This window comes from Phoca vitulina, unplaced genomic scaffold, assembly GCF_004348235.1.
Source record: "Phoca vitulina isolate PV1807 unplaced genomic scaffold, GSC_HSeal_1.0 scaffold3, whole genome shotgun sequence".
Classification (NCBI taxonomy): Eukaryota; Metazoa; Chordata; class Mammalia; order Carnivora; family Phocidae; genus Phoca; species Phoca vitulina.
This window is the reverse complement of record NW_022589706.1, coordinates 77,566,935-77,591,482: the sequence shown is the minus strand read 5'-3', so window position 1 is coordinate 77,591,482 and position 24,548 is coordinate 77,566,935. Positions and strand designations below refer to the sequence as shown.

General features: G+C 36.1%; 1 protein-coding gene across 2 annotated transcripts in view; it reads left to right on the top strand.

Moving 5' to 3' along the window:
• PPP3CA (protein phosphatase 3 catalytic subunit alpha) overlaps nt 1-24,548 on the top strand; it is a 309,049-nt gene that overhangs the window by 124,426 nt on the left and 160,075 nt on the right. The window lies entirely within an intron of this gene.

The window sequence follows — 24,548 nt, the reverse complement described above, 5'->3', positions numbered from 1 at the left end:
GTCTGATGAAATGCAGTCATCCCTAAAGGTTGACACTCAGGAACCAGGAATATGCCTTACATTTCTAGCTATGTTCCTGTTGCCGATGTTGGACTTGATTTTTGTAATGTAGTTTTTTCAGAAAGTAGGCTGTTTGAAATAAATTTTCATATGTTCATTTTTTGTTTTTTGTTTTTGTTTTTTTTGTTTGTTTGTTTTTAGCAAAATGAGCATAAGACTTAAAGTTCTGATTTGGAATTGTGGGTTTTTTGTTTTGTTTTTTGCATCTGCCTTTTAATTCTCACAATATGATTTCTCTTTAAGGCAAACTTTTAAGTGATATGACCTAGAACATATCAGATCTGACAAATTTAGGAATCTTTTACATTAATGTAAAATGTTATTTTTCTGAGCATGTTAATATGAACAGACTTACTTAGTCTTAGTCTCTTAGTTCAACTACAGAGGCAGCTATATATTTCATATAATTCTATGTGAAGCCCTTATAAGAGGCACTGTAGTGCGACTTATTTTTTTATGGTTCTTGGATAACCTTCCTGTCACAGCACTTTACATTTTATGGAATGTACGGTTGGAATTAGTGCTTTGTACCACTTAGCAACTAATAAAAAATACATATGCAACCTTGAATCTATAGAAGTAAGTCATTTCATAGGAAGATTTCATAAGGCTTTCCTTTATCAAATTATAATATAAATGATTTTTGCTTAGAATTTTTGAATTCTATTTGACATCATTTTTGATAATAAAAATTTTTGAATTCTATTTGACATCATTTTTGATAATAAAAATTCTCTATTCATTGGAATTTCTGGTACAAGACTGGTGTGGAGTGATTTGGAGCAAAATACTTGGACTTTCTAATGGTGTCATTCAGATAGGACAAACTGTTTCAATGAAATCATAGGAGGAATTTAAGGCAAAGGGGGCCATTTGGGTTTAGCCAACATTTTATTTTATTTTATTTTATTTTATTTTTTAAAGATTTTATTTATTTATTTGACAGAGAGAGAGACAGCGAAAGAGGGAACACAAGCAGGGGGAGTGGGAGGGGGAGAAGCAGGCTCCCCGCTGAGCAGGGAGCCCAATGCGGAGCTCTATCCCAGGACCCTGGGATCATGACCTGAGCCAAAGGCTGACGCTTAATGACTGAGCCACCCAGGCGTCCCTAGCCAACATTTATATTGCAGACCTTAAGGTAAAGCTGTAAGTTTACCAGACTTACTGAATTCACTAGCATAGGGGCCATCATTTAATATGAATGGATAGTTTAACCTGTGAAATGTGTGGGAGTGTGTATGTGAGTTACTGATAATGTACAAGCAGGTCACTAAATTACAGACACTGTCCTCATGTGAATGCAAGCAATTGGAGAGGTAAAAAATAACCGAAGTGTTTCATTTGCATGTAGTAGGTAGAAGAATAATTACACCAAAAAAAAAAAAAAAAAAAAAGCTCTTTCCATGGTACCAGTTGCATCCAGACCAGTATATTTTTCTGTAAGTATCAGAAAAGCTAGATCTTTTTATTAAAACCTATTAATCTCCAGCTGAGAAAGCATCACTAATTCTGTTAAATAAAATTTAGTATCAATACTATTTAAGAGATTATATTTTAGTTTGATTATTAAAAATTAGGGGACGAAAATAGAAGTAGAAATGTTTCTGGTGAAAACTAATAGGGTAATTTTCCCTTTCTCATTGGATTATTATTTTAGCAAAGAAAAGGAACAAAACAAAAGGGAAAAACCGCAAAACATGTTGTCAAGTAATTGTGAAAAACAAAGCATTGAGTATGCATAGTATTATTTTAAGAATGCATTCCTTGAACTTGTCTCAAAGGATTTGAAAATTTAAGTCTGCTGTAAAAATTAGGATGCTAAATAATCTGATTTCCTCTATGATGAAAATATTCATATGTATTTATAATCTTAACTATATAAGTGGCAGTGAAACATGTTTTCTTCCTAAGTGTGATCATCTGTTTTATACTTAATTGAAGAAAATTTCTTCCAGTTTTCTGATTATAATGATAACATGGCATGCAAGAAACCAGAGCATGTTAATCAAACCTCATGATTATAAGTATTTAACTTCGTGGAAAATGATCATTATGGATGTTCAATAGCGTTCATTTGGCTCCATTTCATGTAAAGTTAGTTCCATTCTTAATGCTATAAAGTTATGCATTTGTGTATCTTGTTAATGAGGGAAATTTGGAAATCTGATCTTGAGTTGGAAATCTGATTCTCTCATTTCATTTTGCAACTTACACAATACATTTAGAAATCAGCCCGCATTGTTATGTGGAATACAATTTGTTAACTGGCCTTTCCCAAGATGACAGTTCTGAAAACTGCCATGTGTGTTGAATATTCATTTCATTCTAGGTGTTGACTACTTTTAAGATTGCTTTCATTTAAAGAGAATAGAGCTTCTAGGAATAAAAGTTTTATTGTTCACCATGGATGACTCAGAATATGATTTGAGTTCTCTTTTGAAGTAACTTATAAATGGCATTTCCTATCAGGAAAGCTAGATGAAAGAGAGAATATATGTTTAGCTTAATGATGAGATTTTATTATCACAATTAATTATTTTTAAGAAGAGATTAATTCTCTTCTGTCTTTGCCTCCATGCTAGTATTATTACTCTTAAGATTTGATTTAGAAGCTATCTCTTGAAAATGATATACTAGAGCTTTACTTTTAGCTGTATTTCAATTTATCCGCAGTGTTCATAAAACTGTAGAATACTTTTTAAGGGGAGTAAAGATTTTATTAAAATTTAACGCATGTTTTGTTTATTGTTGGACAGTCTCTTTTGTAAGTAGAAGAATCTGCATATAAAATATTGATGTCATTAAGGAAGTGTGAGTTGAAATGTCACAGATATATCTAATGACCATCATTGAGGCAATAATATTATTTTTCTAACGGAAATAATGTCAACAATATTCTGTGTATTTATTTCACTACCAACTTTAGATTTTCTTTAAATGTCTTACTGTGATTTTATGGTATTTCTGTGCTTTTCTATTAAGAGCTGGCTTGTCACTGCTGTGTACAAGGATATTTGTCCTAACTCAGGTTGTCTTTGAAATGTTTTTTTACTGTGCCACTTTTCCTAATTTATTTTCTCCTCCTTATTACATGAACCCACATTATTAATAGATTTACCAATTTAATATTATATATTATGTTGTATAACTTATGTATCATTCATGTTATAATATTAAAATTTCTAATTTAAATATTAAACTTTCTAGATGTAGTGATAAAGTATTTAGGAAAATTTGAGCACAAGAGGATACAATTGTAACATATGAGACTTTGGCAGTGTATCTGAGAACCCCAGTCTCACCCTCCCATTCTTAGTCCTGCAGGGAAGTAGAATTTTAACATGGATTCCACAACACCTAGCTCAGTGTCTGACACATCACACTTAACAAAAGGCACTTAACCAAAGCTTTTTAAAGGAATGAATAAACTTAGGTCTTTAGCAGATGTTCTCGAAAGGACTATTTTTGATATGAAGGAACATATGGATATCCAGTCAAAACTAAGGAGGATAAACAGTGATAGAGAACATTTTTCATTGGTTGATGATTGCTTATGTCTGGTTTGGGACTTTAAAAAAGAAATCTATAGTTCTGTTCATTTCAGCCCTCCAAACCTGTCCCTTTTCCCTTCACATCCATTTACTCCATTGGTTCTGTTTCTTTTTCCCAGAGAACAGTTTGTTTTAGAGTTTATCCCCATGGCTGAAATATTCTTATTATTTGTGTTCCTATCTTATCTGGATGTTGGATGAACCATGTTTTCCATTGTTACACATGATTTTTCCTTTGTTTTCTCTAAATGAATTGTTTCTAGAAAGGAATCTAAACCCTGGGTAATTATTATTCAGCCTTGCTAGTGTTTGTAAAAGCAAAAGTTGACCTTATACAGTGAGGAGCTATGAGGAAACTTGGGTGTAGCAAAAATTGTTTTTAAAAGTGAGAGGAAAATATTCAGCAGTGAAGGTGGGAGAGTAGGCTTTAGTCTTTAACTTAGAAAAAAAAGGGGAGGAGTTGTTCAATAAAATAATGCTGTTTTTAAGGAATTTTTCTCAGAGTAGTTGATGGCTCTCTCTTCCTCCTCCTCCTCCTTTTCTTTCCCCTTCCCCTTAACACTTTTTCCCCTTCTCTCCCATTCCCCGCTTTTCCTTTCAGCAATGTTCATTAAAAGTCTTCTCCTTGATGGGCTTTTCTGCAAAATAAGGGATTCATCCTCAAGCTCCAGAGGAGTAAATAGTAACCATTGAAGTTTTTTTCTTGTTCCACCTTGACCAGACAAACAGATCCTTTATTAAAATGTAGATCCCTTTAGCATCACTCAGGGACTCTGAGGGTTTGACTCATCCAGTGGGGACAGCATTTGGGCCTTCAGTTTCTGGCTCCTCCAGATACTTTGTGCAGTACCCACACTGAGCCACGGAATGCACAGGTCCACCTTGCGCTGCTTTCTGTTTTTGACAGTGTTCCTTCCAAAACTGTAGCTCTGGGGAAAGCCCTGGGATTTGTTAGACAGGTAAAATGGTTCTATATCAGCGGTTATATATCAGAAACTACTATGTGGCTTGTATTTTCAAAATGGAGCCTACTGGCATTATTTCCTCGCTTTACGAACAAGAAAACAGCAATTGAAAAGTTTTATAGCCAGTTAGTGGCAGAGCCCTGCCTGAATCTCTCTGCTAACTTGAGGACCAGTAAACGTAATACTATACTGTTTCACTCACCCAGCATATAGACAAAATTAGATCTGATAGTTAAAAATTGACTGTGTTTCTGAAAGTAATTTGGCATGCCAATTTGCTTTAATGAATTAGGTAGTTTAGCATGATATACTGTGAAGAATTGAAAACAGACTTACCTGCTTGTGCATCCAAACTCTGCCACTTAATATTAGAGTGAACTTGGACAGCATATACCTCATTTTCTTAATCTGTGAAATGGGGGCAATAAGCACTTATTTTATATGGTTATGGGAAAGCCAGGTTTCAAATCCAAATATTCAAACCTCTTTTTAAAAAAATATTGTACTTATTTATTTGACAGAGAGAGACAGAGAGAGAGGGGAACACAAGCAGGGGGAGCAGGAGAGGGAGAAGCAGGCTCCACCTGGGGTTCAATCCCAGGACTCTGGGATCATGACCTGAGCTGAAGGCAGACGCTTCGAGATTGAGCCACCCAGGTGCCCCCAAATATTCAAACCTCTTGACACCAGGGTAAAGTGCTGTAGGCATAAATGAAATCCATATAGAATGTCTAGCCTCAGTTTATCTACTACCATAGCTCATTTCTGCAACAAATTTTAAAAGTTTTTCTAAGACCTTTACTTACATATTTTTTGGAACATTTCTGTTTTCTCTGGTCATTGAAGGCATATTACTGATATTTGAATAACAGTGTGGGAAAGGGATTTTTCAGTAGTTTCTCTTTCCAAAATGGTTTCTGATACAGTTTACCACGGATATATGTGTTGATTTTATTTAATCCTAAGTAGGCTGTTAAAATCAGCAGAACATTTTTGTAGCAAAGTGAGCGGCTCTAGAAAGTAGTTTGGAAGGACTCACTTTTTGGAATGCTGTGCGCCAATCTGGTGATCAGCTGGGGAAATAGAATTCGTAGCACCGTGACTAGCAACAGTAAAATGAACTCAGGGTTCAAAAAAAGTATAATTGTGTTTATTTGTTATCATTACTAATTCCTTAATTTGAGGCAGTGCCATTCATTCTGCAGATGAGAGAAAAATACTTCATATAATTGAAGTTCATTTGGGGACCATATTACTATTTTCCCTCACATGGTACAGTGGCTAAATAATATGTTTCCATATGAGAAGTCATATATAATGCCATGTTATTTATTTATTTATTTATTTAGAGAGAGCAGGGGCGGTGGGGGGGTAACGGGCAGAGGGAGAGGGAAAGAGAATCTTAAGCAGACTCTGCGCTGAGCATGGGGCCTGATCTCATGACCCAAGAGTCGGAGGCTTAACCGACTGAGCCACCCAGGCGCCCATGTGATTTTTGATAGTGAAATATCCTTGCTTTGCATTCATATGTAGATCAGCCAAAAACTACCTCAAAAAGCATTTTCATTCTTAGATTCTTCTATTAGATATTCATTGTTGGCACAAAAGTTCAAGACTTAGGGACTTTTTTCTTTTAATTAAGCCTGATACTCATTTAATAAAAGATCCTCTAAATTTGGTGATAATGCAGTCTGTCATATACTGAATATGTCTTATATTTCTCTGATACTTAAGTGCTATTTTTATTGAGCTTTGGTAATATAACATTAATCTTAAACCAATCATGTTACATTTCTAAATCTTTGCTAAATGGCAAGCATTTTTAATACTATATAGTTAAGTATATTGCACATTTTAAATGGATTAGCAGTGTTTTAGAATAAATTCAGTGTATCAGCAATACAAGGTTTGTTCTAGAACAAATTCAATTAGCTTTATTAAATTAGGGATTTTAAAAATGCTTAAATGAAAACAGCTGAAGGTTAGTTTTATTTAGTTAAAAAGGACATTTGGATTAGAATGGTGAGCAAGTCCTTGTTTCTGAAACACATAAGTGAGCTTTCTTTCCCTTTCACTGTTGTTTACCTTTCTTTACCACAGGGAAGGAAATGCTTGCACTGTAACAAATTAAGAAGAAATTATATTTTGCTTAATAGGTAACTGGATGGTTAATAGTTAGTTAGGTACAAAAGAAAATTGAGAAAACTTTTGATTTCTTTCCTCACATTAGAAATGAGGAATTTGAGAGAAATCAGTACAATGTGCATTAATTATTAAAGCATTCAGTGTTTTGGTAATAACCCTCTTTATTTACATATAAGTATTCCTTAGGAAGAGAAATCTATCTATAGGCCTTTATATTATGCTTAATATCTCTTGGTTAGATGAATAAGATGAATAGGTTTTTTTCTTTAATTTTATAGAAATCTGCATTTATTTTAAAAATTTTCAAAATAATCTTCTCTTGGTGTGAAGGCACATATTTCATTTGGTAAATGTAATATTATATTTTACATTATTATTTACATTATTAATTAGAAATATTGTCATTGTAAATTATTACAAATGTAAATATTACATTGGGTAAAATGACATTCCTTCAATACAAACTCAATTCAATGAATATATACGGACAAAATCTAATGAAAGGACATGAGAATTTTCTTAGCATAGAGGTACACAGTTATACAGTTACACCATCAGAATGAAAACACTTGATTATTGCTATTAGAGTGAATAGACTGTGTCTAATAAATGTGTATTTTATCAGAAAAAAAAAAAATTCCTCAAAAAAAAAACAAACTAAAAAAACTGTGTTCTATAACATTTTTTTCTTGTATTTTAGCTGAGGAATTATATTAATTTAAATGAAAATAAAGAAAATGACCAGAAGGAAAATTGCTATGGCTAATCATAGGCATGTGCTTAAGCAGTGTGCCAATGGTTTGGATTTCCTTTTTTTTTTCCTTTTTTTGGGGTTGGAGGAGGGGCAGAAGGCGAGGCAGGCTCCATGATGGGTCGGATTTGATCTCAGGACCCTGAGATCATGACCTGAGCCCAAATCAAAAGAATTATAGGCTTATTATAAGCTTAACTGACTGAGCCACCCAAGTGCCTCCAAATGGTATTATTTCTATGCAGTTCAGAGCTTATCGAAATGAGACTTCCAAAGCACAATTTGGCCCTTTGCGTTTGATCATTGGTTATTTCAGTGAGCTCTCCCAGGTGATTTTGCTGGCTGGTTATATCAGTGACTCCCCAAAGCACATTGGCCTGATAAAGGGTGCTCTTACAGATTAGTCTGCTGTGGGAGGAATCACATTCTTGAGTTTTAAGTTTTGTTTATCTAATAGGTAGTAATAGAACTTCCTCCAGAGACATTTATCAATACTGAAAGCCCAAGTGTACCTTATAGTATGGGGATCATCTCTGAATGAAGGCCTGTAATGATTTTTGCTCTCTTTCATGGGAAAACACAACTCAGGGAGCTACTGCATTTTTCTGCTTTTACTCTCATTTTAACAAGTCCCATAATAATAATAGTAAGCATTTATTGAGCGCTTTAGTCCATGTCAGGCCTTCTTCGAGTTTTCATGTGGCATGTATTATTGAATCCTCACCATCGCCTTGTATGATAGGCGATATTATTATCTGCATTTTGCAGATGAGGAAACTCAGGCACAGAGAGCCTGAATAAATCCCCCGGAAACCTAGACCAACAGGTAACAGAGAAAGGATGCGAGCCCAATAGGTGGGGGCCCAGAGCCCTGGGGCAAGCACAATTGCATCACCCAAAGTTCTTTCCTATAAGCCCCTAAAATAAGAAGGCACATACTTTATTTGAGAGCAAAAATTCATGTAATTAATTTGAGTAAACACCTCGATGATCGAGAGTCTTTGTTATCTCTGCCTAACATGTCAAAGGATTGGCTTGGCCCCAGATCACAGATATAGAATGGGGAACACTGTGTTTCAAAGTGGAGGAAGACGGGGGAGGTCAGCTGTGGCAATCCTATCAACCTCGAAAATCAAAGGTTTTCTTTCCTTTGGTTGGAATTCTTTGGTTTCCTTCTTCCTTAATTAGCTTTTTAAAGAGTAATAGCAACTGCCTTGGACAACCTACAATTAGCAGGCATTTGCAGGTTAATGTCGTGAGCTTTGGTGGAGAAGGCCTGGGACTCTAAGATTATGTCCTGGTCCCACACACTGCCTGTGTTATCTTTACCATGAATGTAAACACAGCTTTCTTATTCTCTTGATCTATAAAATGATGACCGTTATGATACATATCACAAAGGGATATCATGAAGATTGAATGAAATCATATATATTAAAATGTTCAAATATGTCAAGTATGTACAGATAATTGCTTTAATGTTTAGGACTTCTTTTAAAGTTGAAAAGCTTATTTTCATAAAATAGTTCTTTATTCCAAATAATATCTCTGCCTAATAGAGCAGTCAGATGAAGATAGCTAGAGTGGTTTTGAAATGAGATAAAATATAAGGAATTTATTCATTATTGATTTGAAGATACCTAATAGCATTTAGTATCTTCAAATCATATTGGACTTAACCCAATATGATTGAGCTGTATTCATGTATCATTAAGTAAACACTATGTGTATTATATAAAACTAAAAAATGTTAACTTTTATCGCATGATAGTACATCATTCAGTATGATGCATATATGAATAAGGAGAAAGCAGAAATAAGCAGGTTTTTCCCCTTTTTTTTTTTTTAATTGACAGACAAATGTTCCTCAGCTTAAACAAACTAACATGTTTATGATTTTGATGAAAATTTCTGGCCAATTTTACTGATATCCTCTATGTTGAAAATTAATGTTTGTGTGAACTGACTTACTTTATCAAAATAGTTGAATTGGTTATTTGTGTACAGTAGGCTTTCACAAAATACAGTGTGTCAGGAAGACTGAGTTTTATAGGAAAAAAGTTGGGAAATGATTGATCTCCCTCCTGGATAGTCATAAGATACAATAACACATGCAAATCTCTAAGAAAACTTGCCATAAATAAGCCCATTTAGCCATATTTTACATAGATGTTCTGAAGCTTTTTTTCTCCCCCAGATTTTTTTTTTTAAACATCTATTAGCCCAGAACTAATGTTGGGAAAATGTTGCTGTATACATAAAATCTGATGGTCTTGGATGGCCCAGTCATCTCTGGGCTTTCATATGCATTGCTTCTCTTATCTTTCCACTAAGGTCACATTATACTAATAGTAAGAATTTCATATTGGCCCATGATGATGAATATAGTTCTTGATTAGACAACTATCCTGGGGCCATATTTAATGTCATTCCTTCCCATTAGCCCACATATATGATACAAACATTTATATAATAATACTTGGGGTTTTTTGAGGCATAAATATGCCAAGTATAAATGAGAGCTTTCAGGTGATATAATGAAATGCTGATATATGGAACAAAAGTAATCCTGTAGGAATTCTCTGAAGCTCAATAGTAATAAATAGTATATTTTTATACTTAGTAAATTTGAGTTCATACTTCATACCAAGCATTGCACTAAGTACTTTTATAAATATGTCCTCATTTAATCCTTTTAACAACCTCTTGAGGTAAATATCTACATTTTACAAGTGTGAAAACTGTGGTTTCTCAAGGATCTCTTCGGGACACATACCTTTAAAGCCAGAATGTGAAGATAGGTGATTAGGACTTTATAACTCAGAACCACTATACTTTGTAGCATTGAGAGCTCAGATTCTGCTCCATATTGCTGGTAATTGTCAGTGGCAGGTAGACTAACCAGGCATTTTAAGGAACAAATGTTGGGGAGGCACACTTTAAACAAAATCCCAGACTAGCCTGAGAGGTTGCCAGCAGTCATTAAGGGGAAACTTTTAGGCTTTGGATAGAACCCAAGCTCAATGCTCATGTATGGAAATACTTTGGAGGCTCTTACCTTTGGATCAATCCATCAGAAACCAAATTACAACAAAGACCTTGTACTTTTTACAAGTGGAGTACTGAATCTATGATTCCTTGTAATATTCTGGTCTCTTTCAAGACCGGGAACAATTAAATAAGAAGACAGGTAAGCCAAATAAGATGTCCAAGGAACACACTGTGCATTTGGGATAAATATTATTGCATTTAGAGCCTTAGGTGGTGAGATGCAAATTGTGTGTCCATAAATCATTGGCCAAATGTTTTTTTGAACCCTCTCTATGGTCATCACTCTGGGTAGGGAATGGTGAACTCATAAGGAAAGAGTGTCACCAGGGAATCCAGAGGACTACATGTGTATTTCAGGTTTTGCCATTAATTACCTCTGGATCACTGGATGACTCCCCCTCTTATTTACACAGGCAAAGTCACAAGGATTAAAAACACAACTCTAGAGCCAGAGAGCCTGTTTTAATCCCTGGCTTCCTTTACTTATTTGCTGCAGTGTGAATTTGGTAAATTAATTTTTTTGTGCCTGTGTTCTTGCATATGAAAAATAGAATAATGGTATCTGCATCATGGGATTGTTATGAAGATTCAGTGAGTTAGCACATATACAGTGTTTAGAACAGTGTCTGAGATATAGCGTTATAGAAGTGATTATTGTTATTTTTTATTATTATTATCACTGCTACTCTTACTCTCTTTGAGCCTTAGTTTCTTCAACTAGAAAATTGAAGAGTGAAATTAAATGATATGTAAGAACATAATTTCAGATTTGTACACATTTGTTGGACTTAGCATAAAACCCATCTAATAATTTGTGGGTGTCTTATGAGTACCAAAGTATGAAAATTAATACAGGCGGCAACTGCTCTATGTTTTAGGGGCAAAGAGATAAACACAAAACAAACACAAAGAAAACTTTGTATTTTGGTGATCCAAGGACATTTTATTAAGTGATTGATACTCAAGGATTGGGGATTCACATGGCAAGCAGGCTTTGGGTCTTCTCAGCTGTTGTGACATTTATGAATAGGGATGATCAGGAATCAGGTGGTTGCATGCTTAAGGAGCTAAGCAAGGCATCTGTTAATCATAATGAATACTTAATGAAGTATTTGCTATGCTAATAATGTTCCCAGCATTTTACAAATATTAGTTTGTTTAATCCTCAATTTACAGATCTGAAAACTTTAGCATAGAGAGGTTAGATAATTTGCCCAGGATCATACAATTTGGTGAAGTTGGGGTGTAAACCCAGGTAGTCTGGCTTCTGAGTTTGTGCTTTTAGCCCCTTTTGCCTTACTATTTCTGAAAGGCTTGAGGAAAGGTATGGAATTATATGGAATACTTTGGGTATTGAGTAATTGGGTATGACCAGACCATAGGGCTTTCGGATTAGGTGGGTAAAGGGGAGACTACTGGGGATTTGGGGAAATCATCTGACCATTACTTGAATAATCTAGATGAGGGGGTCATTGAGCAACTAGACTAGAGTGGGTCTCATAGTAATGGTGAGGAAGCTGTGATGGAGGAAGTCTTAGCCCATTTGGCTCAAGGAGCCTTTCAAGAGTCTATTAAACTGTGGACTTCCTCCCCGGAAATGTGTGCAACACATAGCATTGCCACAGAATTTCAACAGTTTCACAAAGCTTTTAATTTATTTGATGCTTTATATAACTTGGTTTTTCTCCCTTGTAATAATTGTGTACTTTCATAAAAGTCTGCAGTTTTTCTTTACCTTCTGTTTGTTTTGTGTTCTGTATTTTCTTTCAGTAATATTTTTAAAGTATTTTCTTTAGATACGTGTTCTTTGGTTATTAACTTTTACAAAATATAACTTAGGCAAGTTCTTGATAACTTAATCAACTTTGTATCCCCATAGTATGAATATATATAAATAAATGATGGCAGTGAAATTTCCTGTAACTGTTTTCCTTTGTTGCTTGAGTACCAAATGGTGGTAGATCTTATGGAGAGCAGATAATCTCTACCAGGATCCACATTGTTCTGTGTTTATTCATGAGCAGGCCGTTATTTGAATAGTTGTATCTGGGGTGGAGAAGTTATTTGCATTAAAGAAAAGGGAGATAAATCCTATTTCCAATGCAACTGCAATGGCGTCTTATAGAGAACCGGATCCAAGATTCTGTCCTTGCTTCTAGGAGGACACACTTTATTGTCCCTGGAGCATGGAAACCCTTTGGGTAATTAGAGTCTGGAGGGAAGGGAGTTCAGAAAAGATTGGGTGACTGATTATCATTTGTTTTGTTTATCATTTGGTGTGAGTAATAATTGGGTCCCCCTTGACTAGGTGGGGAGTAAGCAATGCTAATACCTATGGGAAATTGTTCTAGTAAAATTCACATCCTATTTAGGATTTGGTGCTTTTTTTTTTAAGGGGGGGAGGGGCAGTGGGAGAGGGAGAAAGAGAATCCTAAGCAGGTTCCATGCCCTTGAGATCATGCCCTGAGCCAAAATCAAGAGTCGGATGTTTGACTGAGCCACCTAGGCATCCCGCTTCCTTACGATTTTCTTAATAAAATTTTCTATTCTCTAGCTTACTTTATTTTAAGAATATGGTATATAATACATATAATATACAAAGTAGGTGTTGACTATTGTTTATGTTATTGGTAAGCCTTCCAGTCAATAGTGGGCTATTAGCATAGCAGTAATACTTATATGCAGATTTTGGGGAGTCAAAAGTTATGTGCAGATTTTCAAATGCATGGGGTTTTAGTGCCCCTAATCTTCATTTTGTCCAAGGATCAACTGTATGCCATCATGAATATCATAGATATACCCTGATATATCTAGGGCTATTGTGAAATATGGAACTGAACACATCCTCAATTTTGCCAGGCCATCATTCTTTTGTATTTATATAGTGAGAATGGCTCCATTCCTTTCCTATGAAATAACAGATTTTGTGGTGAGTGATCAATTTTCGATTACCTCTGGGTGTGTGATTGCACTGTGGTTGGTGAGGATGATGGGAACTAAAGTTCTGAAAAAGTGGAACATTAGCAAGGGCCTCATAAAAAATACACACAACTCTATTGTTAGAGTAACACACACTATTACACTATTAGAACTGTGGTGTGTGTGTGTTTGTGTGATTACTTTTCACTGGACATGTCCTATATCTTACATTTATATTAATCTGCTAGTAGTTCTACTTTTAATCATAATTATTTTGGGGGTGGTAATTTAAGCCAAGGAATGATTTTAAATGATGCAGTAATAAAAAATATTCTATTTCTGGTCTGCCAGTTGTGAATTCTGCACATGTAACTTTAAGAAGAGCACTCCCAGGGCTGCCTAAATGGCTCACTGTCATGCCTACTTGGATAGTGAAAAATTAGTGGAAGTGAAGCTTTTTGGATGTCTTGGGGAATGATAACCCAAAGTCATGTGTCATGGAAGTTATGTTGTTCTGTTTGTCATTCTATATGTGCTTAGAACGAGTTAGATAAGCTAGGTCTTAGTTATTCTTGACAGCTGCATTTCACAATATATTTTTCATTTGTATCTAGTAGTAGGATTTGGGTTCAGTCTGACTGGTAGTGATAGTCATCAAGCAAGTAGTTAAAAGAGGGGAGAGGAGGATTCTCCCTTCCTGAACAACCTCTGACACTTAGGGATGCTGAGAAAGTGTTAGTAATAAATCTCAGATATCACAAATCTGAAAATTAAAAAAAAAAAGTTTTCTATTTTACTGACTCATACTTCAATAAATATATATTACTAGCATTTTTTTAACCAGAAAAATGTTCTTTTTAAAGGAAATATTTGAACTGCTTTCTGAAATTTCACAGGATAGCGCTCTATGAGTTTAAAAACACCGAAGCCCTGTTGTACCCAGGTGATAATATTTTTATTGTTATTGGGTCAGTTTTACATCACAAATAACTACAAATTTTATCTATGATCCTGTATTCGCATACGGGATTAAAAACATTTAGCACTTCAGACTTTTCGTAGTGATTTTTTTCCCCTCCCCTTTTTGGTTTTCTATCTATTGCTCACTTCTGACCATGTCAGTTTCATCTTGGGGTGTGGCCTCTAGCTCCACCCCACCATCTGGCATCCACGGTCTCTTTCCTGTAATGAGTACTTCAAAAGAGACATTTACTAAATGAAGGTTTCAGTTTCTGAGTTATTTTGGTTATTGACTATCCTTTACACAATTACATACTTTTAGATCTGAACAAGGCCATTTTTTTCCATTCTTTCTTCTTAAACTAATTCTATTACCACAAATTTTCCCCAAATTCTAAGTAAGCAAGGAGAAAAAAAAAATCCATTCATTTTTTCATTCATTCAGAAATGCATTAATTGAATATCTATCAATGCCAAGGCACTTGTCTTGCTGAGGCAAATTATACTCAGAAAGTGAGATTGTCTTTGCCAATAATTTATTTAACACAGGCTCACTGTGGGAATTATAATTTATAATGGTAATATTTCACAAGCCAATAGCATATGGGATACTGTCTCTTAATAAGCCAATAAAGAAATAACATACTCCAAACCAATGATGGATTAATTACACTATTGTTCCAGGTTAAGGGGAGATGAAGGAAATAAAATCCAAATTTAGTCGACGTATAACTGTCCAGAAGTTGGTTCTCAGAGGAGTTGGCTTAGCTAACAAAGAGCTGACGTCCAGCTGCCAGGGTAAAGCAGAAGTCCCTTGTTGCTAGAGCATGTTGCTAAGGGAATGAAGACATTGGTGTTGGCGGGCAAGATGATCTCCTTCACAGGGCCCCTGCACGGTTTTCACCACTCCTCCGAAGAGTCGCCTTGCCATGGCAGGAGCTAATGCCCGAGGTCTTTGTATATGTGCTGCCGAAGCGAGCACTGCCAAGGTCTTTGGAGAGCTATTTAGATCAGCAAAGGTAACCCTTGCCCAAACTGACTACTCTTGGTTAAGTCCTCACAAATTCTTGGTATTTAACGTTTAAATGGCCATTACACCATAGCGGCTCTTCCCTATGCTCTTATTGATAAGCCCCCAGAGGCACCCATCAACAGATGAGCTACTGAGTGTTTATTGACAACAACAGATGTTGGTGACAACATTCTAACACAGTTTCCTCCATGTAAACAAATTCACCCTTCCTTCAAAACAACTTCACTTAAGTCATAGACAAGTGGATTTGAAACCTAATGACCGATACACAACAGTACTGGACTAGACTTTCAAGGCAACTTGATTGTTAATCTTTCTACTTAATTATTCTGATTTTTTTTTTTAGTTAATGATGACTGATTGACTTATTTAAATAGATTTGGTGTTACATGTAAATTTGAAATTGACATTATAATTAATCTGTTTCCTTAATTATTTGAGAATTTCTTTTATGTACATAATATATGACTGGAAAATCTCCCTTAAGTGTGGCTCTTTATTAAGGAAGGGAATGCAGTCTGTTGGAGTTTTATTATGAAATTAGCCATTTTCCATTGATAGATTAAGAGATGCATGTTTGATTTAAACTCAAAATTGACAAGTACATTTTAAAGATAAGTGAAACTAATGAAAATGAAGTTTCAGAGGATATAATTGTAGGTGGTAGTCACTAAAACATTCCAATTTTTTTTAATTTTTTAAAAAAATATTTTATTTATTTATTTGAAAGAGAGAGAGAGAGAAAAAGAGCATGAGCGGTGGGAGGAGCAGAGGGAGAAGCAGGCTCCCAGCTGAGCAGGGAGTCCGATGCGGGGCTCGATCCCAGGACCCTGGGATCATGACCTGAGCCGAAGGCAGACGCTTAACCGACTGAACCACCCAGCCGTCTCAAAATTCCAAATTTTAAATTGAGATGTGAAGATTATGATTTGGAGAGCACACATTTGAGGTGCTAAGAACTGGAACCTCCTGCGTGTTTCTGTATTATTCATAGGAGTGGCTGTTTCTTAGAAATGGTGGACCAGAGAAAGTGGAGAGCAGGTCTGGTCATCAGACTGAAGCAAACAGTATAATTTGGCATAAGCATTACTGAAGCATGAAGAGGCCCAGAGGACCTGATATTTCACTATTGAGCCCACAGGGAGTAGGGAGCACAGAGCCAGGTCAGGGGGGGATTAAATGCAAACCTGGGATTTTAGCTCCCACCCCTGGCTCTCTAGAGGGTGACTCTGAGGCAAAATATTGATCTGTGCTTCACTGTGGCACACAGATAGCTATAAGGCTGGATGCCAGATTTATCATTTTTAAACCAGTCACCCTTTATATGCAAAAAGTGGTAACATGGTAATATCCTTAAATTGCCACTTAGACTTATATTATTTGATATTTGGGACATAAATTTGCCATTTCATCAAGACCTTTCAAAGAAGAGAAAGCCTATTCATTTAAAAAAATTACTCTGATGCCTGTAGGTGTTTTAACCACAGGGATCGGGACCGTGGGTGGGCATGTGGGCATAGAAAATGTGTGGGCATCTAGAGCTGAATGATGAATTTGAAAGGAAAGAATTATGTGTGGGCATAGATTGATTTTTCATATCAACTTCCAAGTTTAATTGAAGACAAAGAAGGTTTGCTATTTTTAATACAGAGATTTCTGAAGTTTACATTTATTAAAGAATTTCTAATGAAATAGTTTAGTTCCAATATAGGTAAGGTCCTTCCTTATATCTCATGTCTTAGGCCACTGACTTGCAGATTTCTGAATGGTAAAGTATGTCTTGGGTTAAATAAAGTTTTATAATCCCTAGATACTTTTCATTTCTCAGGGAAAATTATCATGTTCAAAGGGACCTGCTCACGTGGGAAATAAATTCAAATTGTCTTAAAGTATCTTGTTTGTTTCTTGATTTTAATCTCCTCCTGTGACATATTTCTCTCGAGCAAAAGAAAATGTTCAAGGCAAAAACAATCAAACAAAAATAAATAAAAACCCCTCTGCTTAAATTTATCTCTGAGTAGAATTTTATTCATTACTGTAAGTTTGCTATTCTAGAGATTACTGTAAATACCATTTGCTAAAAATGTTGCTGTAGTCACTTCATCTAGTACTGAGATCAAATACATATAGTTGTGGTACCTGCTAGTACCACATGGAGGTCACCCAGAATGTGTTTTAAGTTGTGTTTGACATGTGATATCCTTAAACTGTTCTCTTAACATGTGCCAACGTAAGTATCTTAGACAGCCCTGGTGCAGGCGGTGTCCGTGTGAATATGACTGATTATGTATTTTTTTAATTAAAATTATAGAGTACCCTCCTCCAAAATGACACATCATCAATTATATATTTAAAAATTTTTAAGTATTTAATTTACTTAATATTTAAATTAAAATATTTAATATTTGATTAAAATTCTTAATCTGAACATTCAATATCATATGTTAAAAATCAGTAAATATAATTTTGCTTTAATCGTGTATACGTATAAAATAATTTGTCATTGGTGTGGCCACCATGGTAAGCACTGGACTTGTGCATATAACTTTTTTATTTTAACGACAAAAAATCAGATTTCATTTAAGCTTTGCAGTAATACCGAAATGTTTTGAAATTCTTAAAATATAACTTTTGTCAAATCATTTTTCATGTTGAATCATTATTACATAATTTATTATGTAAGCCAATTGCAACTTTTCTAGTAATTAAATGAACTAACCAAAATAACAGAACTTCAAAGGAGTTTTGTGATAGAACTATCCAATCCTACATGTGGACGGGGTCGTGGACTGTCACCCATCTCTGTGTCCTTGAGTCCTTAGACTTAAGAATGCAGAGTAGCCAGAGAATAAGAATAGCTGTACATAGAAAGGATAAGGAGTAGCTATGTATCAATAAGCCTATTTAAATGAAAAGTATTTTGAAATTCAGATAATAAAGGAATCTCTGATTATACTGTTAAGGTACTCATTTTCACTAATTAATTATTAAATCCCTTGTAGTTAGAACAATAATTCTTTTAATTAATTAGTGTCTGATCTTTATTAAAGAATTGTTTGTAGCACATTTCAGATTTAGGTTCAAAAGTACTGTGTATAATAAAAATTCTGTAAGCCAGAGGAAAAAAAAGATCCCTTATTTTAATAAACGCTTCGAGTATCATACTGCCCTTTTATTAACAGTTTGGGGAAGTTACATAAAATACCATTGTGCTATATTTGCATGTAAACATTCAGGAAACCAAATGAAGTATTCAGTTTGCTAGTGAAATGATTAGTACACATATTGTGTCTAAAACGGAATACATTTTAAAGCTCAGGATCTGAGTGGTAGTATTCAGAGGAGGTGGGTAAGAAGGTCTTTGCTCTAAGGATGGAGGAGCTCATCATAGCTGTAGGAAAAAACACGAGTAAATTAATAAATTGGGGTTTTATTTATAGATTTACTGTGAATTTTGTTTTGTTTTGTTTTGTTTTGTTTGTTTTAGCTTAAGTGGGGCCGGATGTTTCTGTTTACAAGATTAATATTCAACCACACTTGAGATAAGCAAGCATATTTTAATTTGACAGACATTAATGTCTGTAATGAAAGCCAGAGACTTTCAAACAAACAAGTGATGAATGTCCACAGGAGTAGCATAAGTAGGGCCCTAGTAAATAAGTTCCTGTGGTGTTTCTTAGAGGCTAGCTGTGGTTAATTTTTAAGCTGTCTCTCCTAGACAACATGGTTTCTATATCTTTGCATATAGACATGATGTGCATGGGTAAACATGTATCCCCATACTGACAGAACTTTTTTTAAACCCAGAAGGATGTAAGTCAAACCTAATGGCTCAATGTTAGAACCCAAGCAAAATTTAGTGAAAAGTCACCAGTACTTCCTTTTACATAATTCTTCACTGTTTATTCAGAAGCAGGATCAGATTTCAGGGTAATTTTATTTACTGAGAAAGGAGTTACTTTTGTGTATTTTAGCTGGCATATTATATTTTAAAATTACAGTATTCTATTTTTCATTACTTACCTTCAAGACAGAACCTTGTCTTCTGGAGTCACCTAAAAAAATGAGATATTTATTATATACTTTAGATGGAAGAAAGCTGTGTTTGTATCTAATAGTTTATAGGAACCCAGACATGGCCTTAAAGTAGATAAAGACACTTTTTCCCCCTTACTAACTACATCATCTCTCCTTTTCTTTAAATTTTGTTCTTCAGTTTTGCAGTTTAATGCTTTTCCAGGTATCTCAAGCAAAAACTAATATATATAACCATGATACCATATCACATGGCAATCTCTTCAGACTCTGGATCTGCTAATATTTGTTTTCTCTTGCCCACTTCTCCGTGGTCCTTCTCACGGCCTGACATTGAATACAGTGCTTAGTAGGTGCTTACTAGATGCTTGATGATTGATTGATTGGTTGATTGATATGGTTTGATGAGAATAGTAGTTTGTGACATATACAAAGGTCCACAAGGGAAAAATGGAGTGCCAGCTTGTGGAGGTTACCCAGAATGTGTTTTAAGTTGTGTTGGACATGTGATATCCTTAAGCTGTTCTCTTAACATGTGCCAACGTAAGTCTCTTAGACAGCCCTGGTGCAGGCGGTGTCCGTGTGAAATATGGGACAGGAGCTGTTTCTGATGACAGAGAGGGATGGAATAGACATGTCTGGACTTGCAAAGACTTCACATCTGCTACAGTTGATTGACATTGTGGAACATGTTTGGGGAGTGGGAGTTAAACTGCCTGTGTTTTATATGTCTTTACTTATGGTATAGATCTGTGAATCTCAGTCTGGACCTCACAGCAGTTTACCCTGGGTTCCTTTAAAACCATGCCTAGACAAGTTAAATCAGAATTCCTAGAGGTTGCACCTCAGCATCATTTATTTTTAAAAGTGATTCCAAATGTGCAGTCAGTGTTGAGACAGTTTGAGGTATTGGAGGAGCTAAAGTTGAAAAAGAAGAAAGATTACAGAATACACTCTCGACTCCCCCTATTCTCATTTCCTCATTGAGAAGAATGCATCCTGGTCCATAATAATCTAGGACAAACCACTTATGCAATTTTAAATGTTCTAGTATCCATATTAAAAAATAAGGAAGGATAGGTGAAATTAATTTTAATAAATCTCATTTAGCCCAATATATCCTAAATCTTATTTCAACATGTGATCAACATAAAAATATTAATGAGATATTGTACATTTCCTGTTTTTTCTTGTATCAAGTGTTCTAAATCCCGTGCACATTATAGGTTTGCAGCCCATCTCAGTTTGGACCAGGCATTTTCAAGCGTTCAGCAGCCGTATGTTGCTAGTCAATTGGACAGAGCAGACTCAGAGGGTAAAGTGCTGGAATACAAACCAGGTCGACCTAAAATTTAGTGTTGGTTTTGCCAATGACTAATTCTGTGACCCTGGGCAATTCACTTATCCTCTCTCTGGACTTCAGTTTTCTCTTATTTGATGTGAGGGTGTCAGGAATCAATCTAAATGGAGAGAATTCTAATTTTCTTCCAAAGAACCCCAGGATTTGGTGAGCATGCCCTAACAGTCATCATGGGAAGAAGAGAGGCTGACAGTGAGCTGCGCTGAATTCTTTTTCCTTTGGATGTACTTGAGGTGCCTTTTTTTTTTTCTTTTTGAGTAAAAAATATTAAAGTGAAACAGAGGTTTGAAAAAATCTCTAGGCTAAATGTTTTCTTTATCCATGATTCTTTCTTGGAAGGAAAGAGGTCAGGTCGCAGTTATGCTGCTCTTCTTCCAGTGAAGGTATCACCGTGAGAGGGACTCTTGGGTATTTCCCATCGAATAGCAGGAGTCCCTTTAATAGTGGCTAATGTGGCTCAGATTTGAGGAAGAGAAATCTCAGATACCTAGATCTACCCCAGAGTGAGAGCAGATCACTTCTGGCTACCGGGGCACATAGTGATCACCTAAAACTGATGCGACCCAAATCTCAGGAGGAGACCCCTGTCTTTTTCAGAGGTGTGGTCCCCATTGTCAGCTAGAACCTAGGGCTAGAATTATGCTGGCATTCCGGCTTTTCTGCCTTGGAATGTGTTTCTCTCTGATGAATGAATAATTGACAACAACTTCAGTAATCATTGTATAGATGCCAATATTGGATACACGTGATTTTGGTTCCCAGACTAGTAACCTTTCTGTAGATCAGGTAGATAGATGAACTCTCTGGTGGCATCAGCAAATAGGAAATAAAAATACAAGATCATATCCTGTTCATTGGAAATCAGTCGCTGCCAGATTTGCACAGTCAATGACACGGGAACTCGATCCTGGTCCAGGGTATTGTTGGCCTTTACAGCTGTCAGTGTGCTTTATGTTTGGAGTCAGTTGAGGATGTATATATCCCAAATTTTAGCTACTTTGCTGTTATATTTGAGGAAAAAAGCGTGACACTGAGTGGCAGTTGTGAAGTGGAGAAAGCTGAGAGGGTTTCTATCTACTTTTACGATACTTCTAAGAAGACTATTAGAACACCATATTCCATACTTAATAGGCAGTTACAAGAAAATTGGTTTGGGAGGAGTCAGCCAGATATCAACAGATATTTCTAAATTTTATTGGCATGCACAAACTCAACTCCTTCAGTCCCGGCCTGCTCAGGTAGCAATGAAAGCAACTTGTAATACTCAAAGCAACGGAGGGGAGGGAAAATCCAATTTTATTATATCAAGTGTAGCCATTTTTATGAGTTAATGAAAGACATGTTTTCTATGCACATTGGATTCTTCGGTCTAAGTAGTTTTTGCTTGGTATTTGGCACACGTCTGCATGTAGGACGCTAGGTGAACAGAGAAAGCAAATAAATGTGACCTTTGTAAGGCTGGTATTTTCTTTATGAGCCGAACGGTGCACAGATACACAGATATTAGCCCACTCTTATTTTTGTCCCAGAAAACCCCTCTCTGGCTTACAGCATCTCTGCATTCCAACTTGGGCATCATCGATGCACATCTTGGTTCCCTGGGGGCCTTACCATCTGCTTACCCGGTAGAGGGCCCCATGTCATCAGTGTCCCTATCAGCCGGCTGGAAACGGAGCCCTCTGGTTGGCCTTTTTCCTCTCTTTTTTGCTCCTGTGTATTTGGAACCAACTCCTCTGTGTCAGAGCAGGTGGCTTCACCTTTGCCAGTTACCTAGGATTAGCAATTACTGGAAGGTAGAAGATGGGCATCGAAGAGGGAGCATCTGTTACTGCAGTGATCTTGGCGTTGGAGAGAGCCTAGGGACTTGGACCAAGTCTCGTTCATGCAGGTGATGCCTCTCAGGGTGCTCTCCTTTTGCCTCTCACCTTCTTCAGTGCTTCGGCTCTTTTGGGTTTAACCCTTTGATCTTGCTTAAGTTTAATAAGGCCAGCTAGTGCCTTTATATGCCTGGCAGTAAACCAGCCTCCTACCCTTCTGTGCTCCTATGATTTTTGCCTGACAGTTTTGCAGAGTCCCTTAAACCTTCACGGTCGCCCAACTCTTATTTTAGGAAATCACTAAAAAGAAAAAAAAAAATCGGCTCTTTGCCTTACCCCAAGTGTCCTTTTGAAGTTTCTTCCTTTCCATTCCCCGTCCTATGTCTGGGGGATTTTGAGGAGTTACCAGATAAGATATTTTCTAATTACAAACCATACATAAAGACCCACGTTAAAAAAAAAAATGTGGCCATCAAAATGTGTCCATGTGTTCTTCACAAGCATATCTGTTAGGTAAGAAAAAGCAGGGAAGGCAAAGAAACAAAATGAAAAAAATTACCCCCAAATGCCTGAAGTCTAACGACCTAAATTCCTCCTTTTTTCTCCTCCTTGTTTAATTCTTGCCTTTGCTCTTATTGTACACTATGCTTTGGCATTATGCATTTTGTGTTTTAATTTACATCGTGGTTTTGTATTATAGATCTGTTCTACTCTGAGCTGCCCCAAATAATTTTTGAAAATAAACGCGGTCTTCATAAGAAACGCTTCTCGGTGTTTGTTAGAATTGCAGTTCTAAAAAGTGATTTCCTCCTGACTTCACAGTTATTAAGCACTGTCTTAAGTCCCTTTTGAGAAGCAGTATAATGTAGTTCGATCAAACTGCTGGAGTTTGGGTCTACATATAAATCGCTAGGCGATTGTCTTGGGCAAAGTGCTTAATATTTTTAAGCCTCAAGTTTCTCCCCCACAGTAATGCTGTGAGGACTGAGAACACTGATATGTAAACACATGTACATATGTCTTACTCATCTTACAGCTTTCCTGCTGTGTCTGACTTTATTACCCAAACAATACTTGGCATAAAAGAAACACTCTATAAATGTTAGCTCCGGATATTACGACGTACTTCAGTTATTATAACAATGCTCAGATAGATGTAATCCGCAATCTACAGGTGAGGCAACCGAAGCCAAAGGAGGTTATTTCCCTTGCCCAAGGTCATAAAACTGGTGAGTGTACAAAGCCAAGGCTTGTACCCAGGTTCATCTGACCACAAAAGCCTCATGCTTATCCACTGAGTGTACTTCTGCCACTTCATTTTGGCCGCATAGAGAATCAAGTTGCATCCGTTGGTATAGGATCACTTCCTGATTTTTCTTTTCTTTTAAGTACTTACAACTTCTCTTGGATAGCAAACCTATGCTATTAGATTGCACAAAATTTCTTGCTATAGCTCTACCATAAATCTTGCTCCTTTGAGAGACACTTTCAGGAAGTTAGGGGGCTAGGTTTATTCCTGAATATCAAGTGTTCTTCCTCAGAGAGGAACCATCGTATGGAGATGTTCTTATGCATATGGCGTAATGCACGTGGCAGCTGAAAGTTTCATGAAACTGTGTTTATGGTCCTTCTAGATATTTCTAATAGATCTGAGTTGTTTTCGGTCGGTAATGACTCCTCATGTAAAATACACAAACAATGACTCACCCTCACTGAAGGGGCTTATTGGCCATTTATCAGAAATTTAACCTTTATGATACCATCTCTAACCTAGACCTTTGGATGTCCTGGCACATTGTAGAAGTTTAGTGAATATCCTTCAGCTGAATGAGTGAATGAATGTATTCACAGATGTAAAGAATGACAGTAGCTACAGGAGAGGTTCTTACTGTTAAGTTACG